The 13,377-nt window shown below is 41.6% G+C and overlaps 1 pseudogene; it reads left to right on the top strand.

The window, feature by feature from the left end:
* Nucleotides 1–544: 544 nt before the first annotated feature.
* LOC100972451 (SURP and G-patch domain-containing protein 1-like) lies at nt 545–3,921 on the top strand (annotated as a pseudogene).
* The last annotated feature ends 9,456 nt before the right edge of the window (nt 3,922–13,377 follow it).

Here is a 13,377-nt window from a genome sequence, read left to right on the forward strand (position 1 = left end):
TCAGGAGGGAGAGAGTGTCAGGGAGAGGTTATCCTCCTTCTCAGTCAACAGGACTATTTACAGGAAGGAAGAGCAGAAAGAGGCTGAGGTGTATGGTGGATGCCCAGGAAGCAATCCATCTAAGTCCAGGGAGCTGCATAAGAGAAGCACCCAAGAGAGAAGCGTCGGCTTCATCATCTCCAGACCCACCCTGGAGCATCAGCTTTAACCATCCATATGTCCAGAGAAGCCGAAGCTTCCTAGCCAAGCAGTGCCCTCCCCTACACCTCTGCTTTCTCCTACCCTTAACACTGGCAGTTCCAAAATAGCAGTTTGTGAGATAGGAGGGAGGTGAGATGAGAGAGAACCAGGAACTCACCCTGTCCCTACAGCAGGGAGCAGCCTGGAGCAGGTACAATCTGGGAAACAGGAGAAGGGGCGACCAAGGTCAGATCTTTGTATCCCATGGTCAGGACATTCTAATTACTGAATTGTGAGTGTGTTCATGTCCTAAAGTGACTATAGGATTGTCACATGAGACTGAGTAGAGAGACTGTGGGATTGGATGAGTCTCAAGATGGACAACCGGGACATTGCAGGAAAGGCTAACCGGTGGTTTGGGGTTTCTCCCCCTAAATCTGGAAAAATGAACATGAACATCCTTCACCAGGAACAGCTCATCGCTCAGAAGAAAGGGGAAATTGGATCCAAAATGCAACAGAAAGCCAAGCAGAATGAGGTGGCCAGCCCACAGCCCCCATATCCCGGCGAAATCACAAATGCACACAACTCTTCCTGCGTTTCAAACAAGTTTGCCAACGACGGTAGCTTCTTGCAGCAGTTTCTGAAGTTGCAGATGGCACAGACGAGCACAGATGCCCCTCACCCCCAACGCCAGGGCGCCCAGTGCCCCTCCCGGCACGCCTACCTCCTGCGCCGGGAAGAGGTCCCTCCTCATCAGCAGGCAGACAGGCCTAGGGCTGGCCAACCCGCCAGGCCGGTGAAGAGCTACTCTACTCGCACGCCAAGCAGCTGCCTGTGGCGCACCGCCCGATTGTCTTCCAGTCCCACGACGAGGGTGAGGAGGAGGACTAGAAGCAGTGGCTGGAGATCAAAGTTTCACCCCCAGAGGGAGGAGACTCGGAAAGTGATAGAGAAATTGGCCCCTTTGTGTCAGAAGCAGGCCCCGAGTTAGAAAAAGTGATTACGGAGGACTACAAGGATAACCTGGCGTTTCCATTTTTGCACGGTAAGAATAGCAGGCAATTCTTCTACCACAGAAAGGAAGTGGCTGAGATAAGAAAGGAAGCGCAGAAGTCGCAGGCAGCCTCTCAGAAAGTTTCACCCCCAGAGGACGAAGAGGTCAAGAACCTTGCAGAAAAGTTGGCCGGGTTCATAGCGGGCGGGGATCCCGAGATGGAAACCACCGCCCTCCAGAAAAACCGCGAAAACTAGGCCTTCAGCTTTCTGTACGAGCCAGCCCAACAGCCAAGCGTCCAGCTGCTACTGACAGAAGCTGGAGGAGTTCCAGAAAGCCAAGGCCGGCTCCACAGGCACCCGACCCCGGCCTGAAGCGCGGGTCTCCTCCTGAGGCCCGACAACCACCTGCCCCGCCTCGTCCTCGCCTGTGTCCCCCCGTCATCCCCGCTCCAGGCGCCCCCGGGGAGCCAGCCTCCGCAGCCACCGTCAAGAGGAAGCCGAAGAGCCGGTGGAGGCCTGAAGAGAACAAAGTAGAGCTCTCACCTGCTGAGCTGGTGCAGAGGGACGTGGATGCCTCTCCCTCACCTCTGTCAGTTCAGGACCTCAAGGGGCTCGGCTATGAGAACGGGAAGTCCGTGGGTCTAGCGGGCCTCACGGAGCTATCGTGCTCCCAGAAGCAGCAGCTGAAGGACCAGCAGGAGATGCATCAGATGTACGACATGATCATGCAGCACAAGTGGGCCATGCAGGATATGCAGCTGCTGTGGGAGAAGGCGGTGCAGCAGCACCAGCACGGCTACCACAGCGACGAGGAGGTGAGCAGCGAGCTGCGCACCTGGGAGCATCAGCTGCAGCGCATGGAGATGAACAAGACGAGGGAATGGGCCGAGCAGCTGACGAAGATGAGCCGAGGCAAGCACTTCATCGGAGACTTCCTACCTCCAGACAAGCTGGAGACGTTTATGGAGACCTTCAAGGCCCTGAAGGAGGGTCGCGAGCCTGACTACTCGGAGTACAAGGAGTTCAAGCTCACTGAGGAGAACGTGCTGATGAAGATGGGCTGGAAGGAGGGTGAGGGCCTCAGCGAGCCAGGGCATCAAGAACCCGGCCAACAAGGGCCCCACCGCAGTGGCTGGTGCCGGCTTCGGCATTGACCCGCCAGCCGCTGTCTCCAAGGAAGACGGCGAGAACTAGGCCTTCCTCAAGAGGATGATGCCGGCCTACCGCTTCCGGCCCAACCCCCCGGAACAACCCCAGACGGTCTTACTACTGAGTGTTCTGGAAACACGTACTTTCTGAATAACCAACCGTCCCTGGACTGTGGCATGTTCCGACCTGTATTTCTGCCCACCCCTCCCGTTGTCACGAGTGCCATGCTGTGTAATAAAGTCCCAGTGCTCATCCAAAAAAAAAAAAAAAAAAAAAAGAGAATGAGTAGAGAAATCATGGGACTTCCAGAGTTTTCCTCCAGGGAGAGGAAATTATCATCACCAAATGAAGTTTAAACACACAGTGGTAAGATTATTTTTATTTAAGCTGTGTGGTTATCACCACACTTGTTCAGCATACCAGTTGTATAGATACTGTAAGAATGATTACATGTTTTCAGTCTTCTTAATGATAAATATCACTGTGTTGGACATTTATTATGTACAAGGCAGTATGGTAAACACATATTGTACCAATCAACATCCCAGAAAAAAAAAAAAAAACAAGGAGACATGGTTAAATTGGGATTTTCTTAGGAAAGTTTAATAAAGGGATTATTTGCAAAGATGTGGCAGGTTGTAGAGATGATGCTCTGCCCTGGAGCTAGTAATGGCAGGGCTGTTACCTGTCCTTAAGCCTGAAGGGAAGAGGGTAGGGAGTAGTTTTCCAGAACACAGAAGGAGAGTCTCCTAGAAAGCTTCTGGGGAGGAATAGTGACAGCCTAAGGCAATGCTGCAGGGCAAGCATTCAGAATAAATCCCCAGCCTCACTCTCAGCCTTCCCTCTGATCTTCTGTCTGGGCACCCTATTGGCTAAACCAAAAAAAAAGCAAAGGACAAGGGAGCCTCTAGTGGTCCATGCAGGTCGGCATCCTTGGGAGGGAGACCAAGGAGTAGCAGGTGGACAGTGGATCTGAAGGAAAAAATGACAATATCTAGTATAAATACATATCTCATTTAATTTGCACAAGAACACTCATTATTCACATTCTGCAGATGAGGAAATTGAGGTCTAGAGACTAAGTAACTAGTTCAAGGTCAGATAGTTAAATTAGCATCTAGCTCTCTCCAGAGCCTATGTTCAAAATCATTGGTGTACTATCAATGTCTTATCCTCTAAACATAGAGTCTTTATAAATATTACTATTTTAACTGTCAGTTAAATCATGTTTGCACTGATGTGGTGACCAAGGAAATATTGGCCACAGAACAGAATAGCTAGCAAGTCTTTGGAACAACATAGTTGTTTAGCTGGGCTTTTTTTTTTTTAATTTTTAACCAAAGTGCTCAAATCTGGGAAAAATCTCACAGATGAACTGGAAAGGGAGAGTGAACATTAGAACCTAATTTAGGAATAAATCCTTGGAATTTTTCAATCTTTCTTTGGTAAATGTTTCTTATCACATGTGCTCCCCCATCTGACAAAGCCTATAGATGTAGATTGAGCATTATTTTTCTTTAGAAAGAAAGCACTTTAAACTTCCAGGTGCTGGAATTAGATATGCTGGATATCACATCAAACCAGATGGCAGCAAAGGTGGCATGATCAGCACAAATGTAAAACATGCAGTTTAATTCTTACAAAAAAAATCCTTCCTGCCAGGTGATTCAAAACCAGCCATGACATGAAACTTTTTTTTTTTTGAGAAGACAGAGTTCCTTTAATCAGGGAATCAATATCCATAATTTTCATTCAAAATGGTATTATGTAAAGCAGGTTTTAATTCAAAAACTCTCCTGTATACTTATTTATATGTACATGTTTTTATACTAAGTAAAATTTTTCCTCATATTTTTATAATGCTACACACACAAACTACATGTGCTGTACATTTAAATTTTTACATACATAAATTTATTATAACATAAAAAGTAAAAGTGATGAATATTGTTTAAAACAACTAATATACTATTTTTAATTTGGGGGTTACATAGAGTCTCAAATATTTAATTGTGATTTTAAAAGATCTAGTAAAGACTTCTAAAGCTAAAACACAATTTGAATTTTAAAAAGAATGATTATTCTTATACAATTATAAATATTTGCAGTAAATATTTTCATCACAATGCTGTTTTGACCCCATTTTTCAAGTATTAGAATATATTCCTTTGATCAAGTGAAGAAAACTGAATCATTATAAATGACTAGCTGAAAGTAAATCCTGTTCTTGTGTTTCTTTAGCAGATTAAAGATTTGTCCTAGGGAAGATGGCTGGCTTCAGTTCCAAACATAAAAGTCAGGTGTGTGCACACCAACGCATATGTACTTATACTGTAGCTCCACAGCCCTGAAACGTTATTGCCAGATGTTTTTCTATGCATTTTTAGTGATACATTGATTTCCTTAAAAGAATAATTTGGTATCATCCAGGTGTGCCAATAAGATTAAGACACTGCTGTTCTAGAAGGAAGCCAACAGTATTTCTTTAATGTAGCTCTTACATGGAAGCAAACATTAGGCATGCAAAAGAACAATCTCTACCTCCTCCCCACTTTATCACACCTAGGTGTCCTAGTTCTGGAAGTCAGAAGTCTGAAATGGATCTATGAGGCTAAAACCCAAATGTCAGCAGAGCTGTGTTTCTTCTTGTTATTTTAGGGGAGTAAATCTATTTCCATGTTTTTTCCAGTTTTTCTGCATTCCTTGGCTCAAGGCCTCTTCCTTGAGCCCCTCTGCCTTCTTTCTCTGTTGTCACATCACCTTCTCTGTCTGTGATACTTCCACTTCCCTCTTACAAAGACCCTTGTGATTACATTGGGTTTGGCTCATCCAGATAATCCAGAATAACCTCCTTATCTCAAGAGTTTCAACTTAATCACACATGCAAAGTCTTCTCTTGCCACCTAAGGAAATATATTCGCAGGCTTGAGGGATTAAGATTTGGACATCTTTGGTGGGCCATTATTGTGTCTACCACAGGGTAAATTTAAAAAGTATTTGGGAGGATTCGTTAATTTATGAAGATGGCGTGGGATGAGTGAGGGAGACAGTAAATTCTCCCAGGTATATAATTTACTTAATTTTAAGAATAGTGGTGGTCATCCACTAAGGTGAAGCATATTAGAAAAAAAATCATTCAGGTATGAAGATTATAATGTTGGAGCATGTAAACTGTATGTGACAACTACAAAACATTTAAGATTACATATGTGGCTTCTGTTTTGTGGCTCATATTAGATTTCTACTGGTCAGAGCTACTATAAAAAGTCCTATTTCAAATACACTTGGCCTGTGAAAATTCAAAGCCTCTTCATGATCTCTTCGAATTCCCAAATATTACATAATCATGGGACTTTCTCCAAATATCTGCTCTATACACAACATAAAATTTGTGCTCTATATTAGCCCAAATCTCTCTATTTTGCTCTATATTAGCACAACATAAAATTCAGAACCTTTATCCATTATTTAAAGAAAAAGATATGTATGTGTAGAAACATTATTGACGATATCTGAGTCATAGAATCACACCATAAGATCTGCCTTCTCTTTTGCTACCCATTTTTCTCCCTTAATTCTTTGTTCATTCTTTCTTCTTTCTTTTCAGAAACAAAACAATTTCTCTCTTTTTCTCCTGCTTAGTAGTTCAGTAAGCATCTTATTTTGTTGGAGCATGCTTTTGAGATTTGTCTCTCTTCCTGCAATCAGGCAGTTTTCTCCTAAGATAAGGTCTAGTGAATAAAATTTTCTTCATCTTTTACACTTGCAATCAAAGATGAAGGTCACTAGAGTGATTTTTTAGTGTACTCACAGCTCTGATTTTAGTGAGAGGCGCAGAGTCACATCTATTTACTCCTCTCTGCTATTACAAAATGTGGTAACCCCTAGTGGGACTTTGGGGAGCACAGTGTAAAAACCATTGTTCTGTTCTCCTGGCTCCAGAGACACCCTACTATCCTAATTTTTCATTTCTGACAAATCCTCCTCAGTGAAGGTTGAAGGCTTCTCAACTTCCAAATATCTCTAAAATGCTGGCTTCCTGTTGCTCTCCTCAATCTTCCTTCTGTGTTTTCATCCAACAGTGTTTCAACTCTGCTCCCTAAAGGCTACATTCATTCAACAGTGTTTCAACTCTGCTCCCTAGAGTCTATCTCCATTCAAATGTAAACCTCCAACACAATTCCCATAAAGGCTTAAGGTTCAAATAGCAGCACACTTGCTACGTATCTCCTGTTGGCTTGAGCTTCCACAGGCACCTCAACTTCTTAATAAAGACAATTTCAGAAGAGCATCTCAGTTTTGAACCTGGCATGCCAATCCTGGGGTCTGACTTAAGTGCTGAAATTGCCTTATCTGGTTTAGATGCAGTGTTACTGAATTGATTACCGAGTCTGGGAAATCCCGCGAAGTCCCACTGCAAGCTGGAGACCCAGGAAAGCCAGCAGTGTAGTTCAAAGGCCTGAGAACGAGAGCTAATACTGTACATTCTAGTCTGAGTCTGGAGGAGCACTGAAGCAGAAGATTTATGTCTCAACTCCAGCAGTCAGGCAGAGATTGGATACTAAACTTATACTGAATTATAATGTAGCATATTTATATCTATTTTTTTAATTCCTCCAGGCATCAATTAACTTGTGTCCTGGAGAAAAATTACAGTGAAAACCACAGGATACCCTTCAGTAACACATAAAAAAAAAAAATAAATGGGTTTAAAACGGTACAAATAACCTAGATTTCAAGATCTAGAGAAAACAAGTAATTTGCATACATGTGGTTCCTTGCAAGCAAAAATTGAGACAATTAAGAAAAATAACTGAATATGAAAAAATTAAGTTCTACACAGCTACAATCTAATTTCCTACAGTATATCAAAGGAAAAATTAAGACATGCTTCTTATTTTTAGAAATGTTTTAAAGGGTAAGCTCATCTGGGGCTCATAAGAACATTTTCTTAATTTTTAATGAAACAAATACAAATATCTAAACACTGAAGAACATTGTGCCAAAGGCTTGAGTTTGCAGTATTAGTAAAAATTTGTGCATACCCTTCTAAGCAACAAGAAAAGACATTGCACATTATTACAGAGTGCCTGTCTTCCAATCTGCTTAAAAGGCTTCTCAGACCTTACAAAGTGTTGGCTTTTAAGTGCATAAAACTTGGAGGGGGGCTTGAAATCACAGACAGATAAGAATAAGTTTCCTAAAGATGGATTTAACCATGTCTCCTATTTCATAAATTTGACCAGTCAGAGATTCACCTGGCCAGTGGCCAGATGTTCCAGCCATCCACAATGAGGCTCCAGGCATGCAAGGGAAGAAGCCATCTTGAATGTCCAGCCCAGTTGAACTTCAGATGACTCCAGCGCCACTACCTGCCTGCAACTGCATGAAAGAAAGTGAAAATTGCTGAGATAAGCACAATCAGTGTACAGAACTGTGAAACAGTAATTAAATGTTTTGATTCACCACACTTTTTGCTAGTTTGTTACATAGCAGTAGATAACTGAAACACTGTATATAGCCTATCTTTGGAAGAGTATATACAACTTTCAATCCCATCTAATTATTCTTTACCAACAACCATGAAAGATATAGTTTGAGGGAACATATTTGGAAAGATTTAAATAAGGCATGACATTTCTCCATTCAACATTTAAAGAATTTGAAAGATAGCCTACTGACAAGTTATCAGTTGGCCCAACAGGACACCCAAATGAATTAGATGGGCAAAAAGTCAACGTGTACATTCCTCTTAATATTTATGATAATAAGGTAACTGAAGATGCTTCCTTCGACAAAATCATAAGGAACCATCAGATCTCCAACTGAGAAATATTGATCGGTAATTGGAGTTTGGCTCCATCAAACCTAGTACAAAAAGCAAACAAGATCTGCTGATCAAATTCACCTCTCCAAAATAGAAGCTGTTTTTTATATGAAAAGAGATCCAGTTAATTATCTCATCTTCTAGCCAAGGAGTTTACAGGGAAACCACTGGGCTGATGGTCTGATTTTGGTCTTGTTGTATTTGCTGGTGAAAAGAGTTCATTAAGTGGATGGGAATTTTGAGTTACCTCAACAACTATCATTGCTCAGCAAAAAAAATGAATTAGAATATTACCTAACATCAGTTCTAAAGAAGCCACTCTGTAAAACCATAGGATCTTACTTCTGTTACTGTTTCTTTTGTGGCTTAGTTCTGGTGTTTGGGGAGTAGGAAGGATAACTCTTAAAGTTCCCCCCAAGAATGGTGTTACATAAGCGTTTAAGGAGCTGTGAACTTTCAGTGCCGCACAGAAAACTGAAGAAGTACCCAATTATTTTTAAAATTGGAGGGTTGTCAGTGGGATTAGTACTATTAGTGCTCAACATCACTAATTTCTGTTGTCTCCTCAAGGACTCAGTTTTAGAAAGGCATGCAAAAATAACTAATTTGGATTCCTTGACCATGGTAGGGGTTCTCTATGCATGAAATCCTTAATTTGTAGAATTATAGGGATGTTTGGGGTCTGTTATATTTAGTAGGCTATTATTTGCCTTGTAGGCTAGCATGGATTTTTTAGTAACAAACTAACATTTTCAAATAATGTGAGATTTAACTAAGGAAAGTGCGTGTATTCCAACTAACTTGAATGTTACACTGGTTTCATCACACTGAAGTATTTCATTACATACTGACCTGTCAGAAGTGACGGTATGCAGAGAATTTACAAAATTTATACCATTAAATTTAAGACATTTCTGTTTTACTTTCAGCCAAGAGCCCTAAGGACTAAAGCATCATCTGATATTAATTTTCTATTGGTTTCAGAATCTGCCACAGAAATGATAGGTTAAAACCCTGGGAAAACATCATAGGCCAGCAGAGTTAGGCTCACTATCAAGGCTCTACTTCATTTATTTGAGATAAACATGACAATGTATTTTTCCTCTGTCTTTTCTATGCAAAAGGAAATCAATTTTCTTTACAAAATTGGGAATGTGCTGTACCAAAATAAAAGATGTAAGTATATATGGAAATTTAGTATGTAACACCAAGATGGCATTTCAAACTAATGGAGGAAATGGACAGTTATTTTCTTTTTCTTTTTTCTTTTTAATGTTTTTAATTGACAAAAATGTATGTATTTATGATATACATAATGTTTTGATATATGTATACATTGTAGAATGGTTAAATCAAGCTAATTAAATTAGATTTGTTCTTTAAATGGTTGTTTCAAATAGCTAGCTGTTAAGAAAAAAAAAGCAAAGCTAGACCTACCACTCAATAAATTCTAGACAAATTAAATATTTAAATATTAAATTATGAAATTTAAAAAGACTCAAGGAAAATATGGAAGACTTTTTTTTATTTAATTTTTCATAGGGGAAGAAGATGGCTGAACAGAAGCTCCCACCAATTGTCCTCCCCACAGGAACACCAAATTGAACAACTATCCACACAAAAAAAAGCATCTTCATGAGAAGCAAAATCAGGTGAGCAATCACAGTATCTGGTTCTAACTTCATATTACTGAAAGAGGCATTGACGAGGGTAGGAAAGACAGTCTTGAATCACCAGTGCCACCCCTCTCCCATCCCTCAGGAGTTGCCTCCTTGTACAAGAGAGAATCTGTGTGCTTGGGGGAGAGAGAGTGCAGTGATTGTGCGACTTTGCATTGGAACTCAGCACTGCCCTATCACTGTGGAAAGCAACACTGTGCAGAACTCAGTTGGCACTCACAGAGGGAACATTTAGACCAGCCCATGCCAGAGGGGAATTACCCATCCCAGAGGTTGAAACCTGTGTTCCATTCCCGGGCAAGTGCTAATGTTATGCTGGGCTTGCAGCCATTAAACTTAGGGGCACATGACCTAGTGAGCCACCAGCCAGACTAGCCAAGGAAGTGCTTGCACCACCTCTCCCCCAACCCTAGCCAGCACACCTCACAGCTCCAGGAGGAGATCCTTCCTTGCACTTGAGAACAGGAGAGGGAAGAGTAAAGAGCAATTTATCTTGCAACTTGGGTACCTGTGCAGCCTCAGTAGGATAGGGCACCAGGCAGAGTCCCAGGGCCCCCATCCTAGGCCCTAGCTCCCAGACATTTCTAGACACATCCTGGGCCAGAAGGGAATCCACTGCCTTGAAGGGAAGGATCTAGTCTTTGCAGGTTTCATTTCCTGCTGACTACAGAGCCCTTGGTCAAAGCAAATGCAACAAAACCAAAAATAAATAAATGGAACCTAATTAAACTAAAAAGTTTCGCACAGCAAAATAAATAATCAGCAGAGTAAACAGACAACCCACAGAGTGGGAGAAAATATTCACAAACTATGCATCTGACAAAGGACTAATATCCAGAATCTACATAGAACTCAAACAAATCAGCAAGAAATAAACAAATAATCTCATCAAAAAGTGGGCAAAGGACATAAATAGACAGTGCTCAAAATAAAATACACCAACAGCCAACAAACATATGGGAAAAAATGCTCAACATCACTAATTATAAGGGAAATGCAAATTAAAACCACAATGCAGTATCACCATATTCCTGCAAGAATGGTCATAATTTAAAAATCAAGAAATAATAGATGTTGGTGTGGATGTGGTAAAAAGGAAACACTTTTACACTGCTAGTGGGAATGTAAACTAGTACAACCACTATGGAAACTATGGTGATAAAGAACTAAAAATAGAGCTACCAATCATCCAGCAATCCCACTACTGAGTACCCAGAGGAAAAATGATTACATGAAAAAGACACTGCACTTACCTGTTTATAGCAGCACAATTCACACTTATAAAAATATGGAACCAACCTAAATGCCCATCAACCAACAAGTGGATAAAGAAAATGTGGTACATATACACCTTGGCATACTACTCAGCCATAAAACTGAATGAAATAATAGCCTTTGTAGCAACCTAGATGGAGCTGGAGGCCATTTTCTAACTGAAGTAACTCAGGAATGGAAAACCAAATATCATATGTTCTAACTTATAAGTGGAAGCTAAGCTATGAGAATGCAAAGGCGTAAGAATGATATAATGGACTTTAGGGACTCGGGGAGAAGGGTTGGGGTTGGTGAGGCATAAAAAACTACATATTGGCTACAGTGTACACTGTTTGGATGACAGGTACACCAAAATTTCAGAAATCACCACTAAAGAACTTATCCTAAGATAAGATACTATAACTAAAAACCACCTATATGCCCAAAACTTGAAAGTTTTAAAAAAGAGCCCTTGGTCACTGAATAATCAGCAGTGGTAGGCAGTAATCATCATGGGCTGGAGTAAGACTCAAAGATGTGCTGGCTTCAGGTGTGACCCAGCACATTCCCAGCTGCGGTGGCTCGGGGAGAGACTCTTTTTGCTTTAGGAAAGAAACAGTAAGAATTAAGGAAACTTTGTCTTGAGCTTAGGTACCAGCTTGGCCACAGTGAGGTAGAACAACAAGCAGCCTCTTGGGGCTCCCAATTCTAAGCTGTGACTCTTGGACAAGATTTCTGGACCTGCCCTAGGACAGAGGGGAGCACACTCCCCTTGAAGGGAGAGACACAGGCGTGGCAGCATTGACCACAAGCTGACAGAAGAACCCTTGGGCCTTGAGTGAACCATCAGCAATAGCCAGGGAGTACTCACCCCAGGACTGGGGTGGTGATGGCCATGGAGAGAGATTCCTCTGGTTATAGAAAGGGGAGGGAAGAGTGAGAAGAACTTTGTCTTGCAGTATGGGTGCCAGCACAGCTTCAGTAGAAGAGAGCACCAGGTAGATTCCTAAGGTTTCCAACTCCACGCCCTTGTCACAGATGTCATCACTGGACCTGCCCAGAGATAGGGGGAGCTTGCTGTCCTGAATGGAAGCACGCAAGCCTGGCTAGATTTGCCACCTACTGGTTGTAGAGTCTTAGGGCTTTTAGCAAACATAGGCAGTAGCCAGGCAGTGGATACCATGGGCACTGGGCAAGACCCACTGCTTTGCTGGTTTCACATCTGACCCAGTTCAGTCCCAACTGTGGTGGCTACAGTTGTGCTTGTGTCACCCCTCCTCCAGCTCCAGACAGCTTAGCACAGGAAAGAGATTCTGTTTGTTTAGGAGAAAGTAAGGGAAGAGAAGAGTCTCTGCCTGGTAAATCAGAGAATTCATCCAGATCTTATCCAAGACCACCAAGGCTCTTCCTCTAAAAGTCTGCAAGAGCTACAGTATTACTGGGCTTGGGGTGCCCCCTAATGCAGATATGGCTGTAGTGACCAAAAACTTAGATCATAACACCCAAATCCCTTCAAATACCTGGAAAGCCTTCCAAAGAATGACAGGTACAAACAAGGCCAGACTGTGAAGAGTACAATAAATACCTAATTTTCAATTCCCAGAAACTGGTGAATATTCACAAGCATGAAGGCCATCCAGGAAAACATGACCTCACCAAACATAAGTCACCGGGGATCAATCATGGAAAGACAGAGATATGCGCCTTTCAGACAAAGAACTCAAAATAGCTTTTTTGAGAAACCTCAGTGAAATTCAAGATAACACAAAGAAGAAATTCACAATCCTATCAGATAAATTTAACAAAGAGATTGGAATAAATTAAAATAATCAAGCAGAAATTTCATAATTGAAAAGTGCAATTGAGATACTGAAGAATGCATCAGAGTCTCTTAACAACAGAATTGATCAAGCAGAACTAGTGAGCTTGAAGACAGACTATTTGAAAATGCAGTCAGAGAAGACAAAAGAAAAAAGAATAAAAAACAATGAAGCACACCTATAAGATCTGGCAAATAGCCTTAAAAAGGGCAAAGATAAGAGTTATTGGCCTTAAAAAGAAGGTAGAGAAAGAGATAGGGGTAGAAAGCTGATTCAAAGGGTTAACAACAAGACTTCCCAAACCTAGAGAAAGATATTAATATTCAAGTACAAGGAGGTTATAGAACACCAAGCAGAGTCAACCTAAATAAGACTACCTCAAGGCATCATATAATCAAACTCTCAAAAGTCAAGGATAAAGAAAGGATGCTAAAAGCAGCAAGAGAAAAGAAACAACAAACAATGGAGC

The sequence above is a fragment of the Pan paniscus genome, chromosome 4 (genome assembly GCF_029289425.2).
Source record: "Pan paniscus chromosome 4, NHGRI_mPanPan1-v2.0_pri, whole genome shotgun sequence".
Classification (NCBI taxonomy): Eukaryota; Metazoa; Chordata; class Mammalia; order Primates; family Hominidae; genus Pan; species Pan paniscus.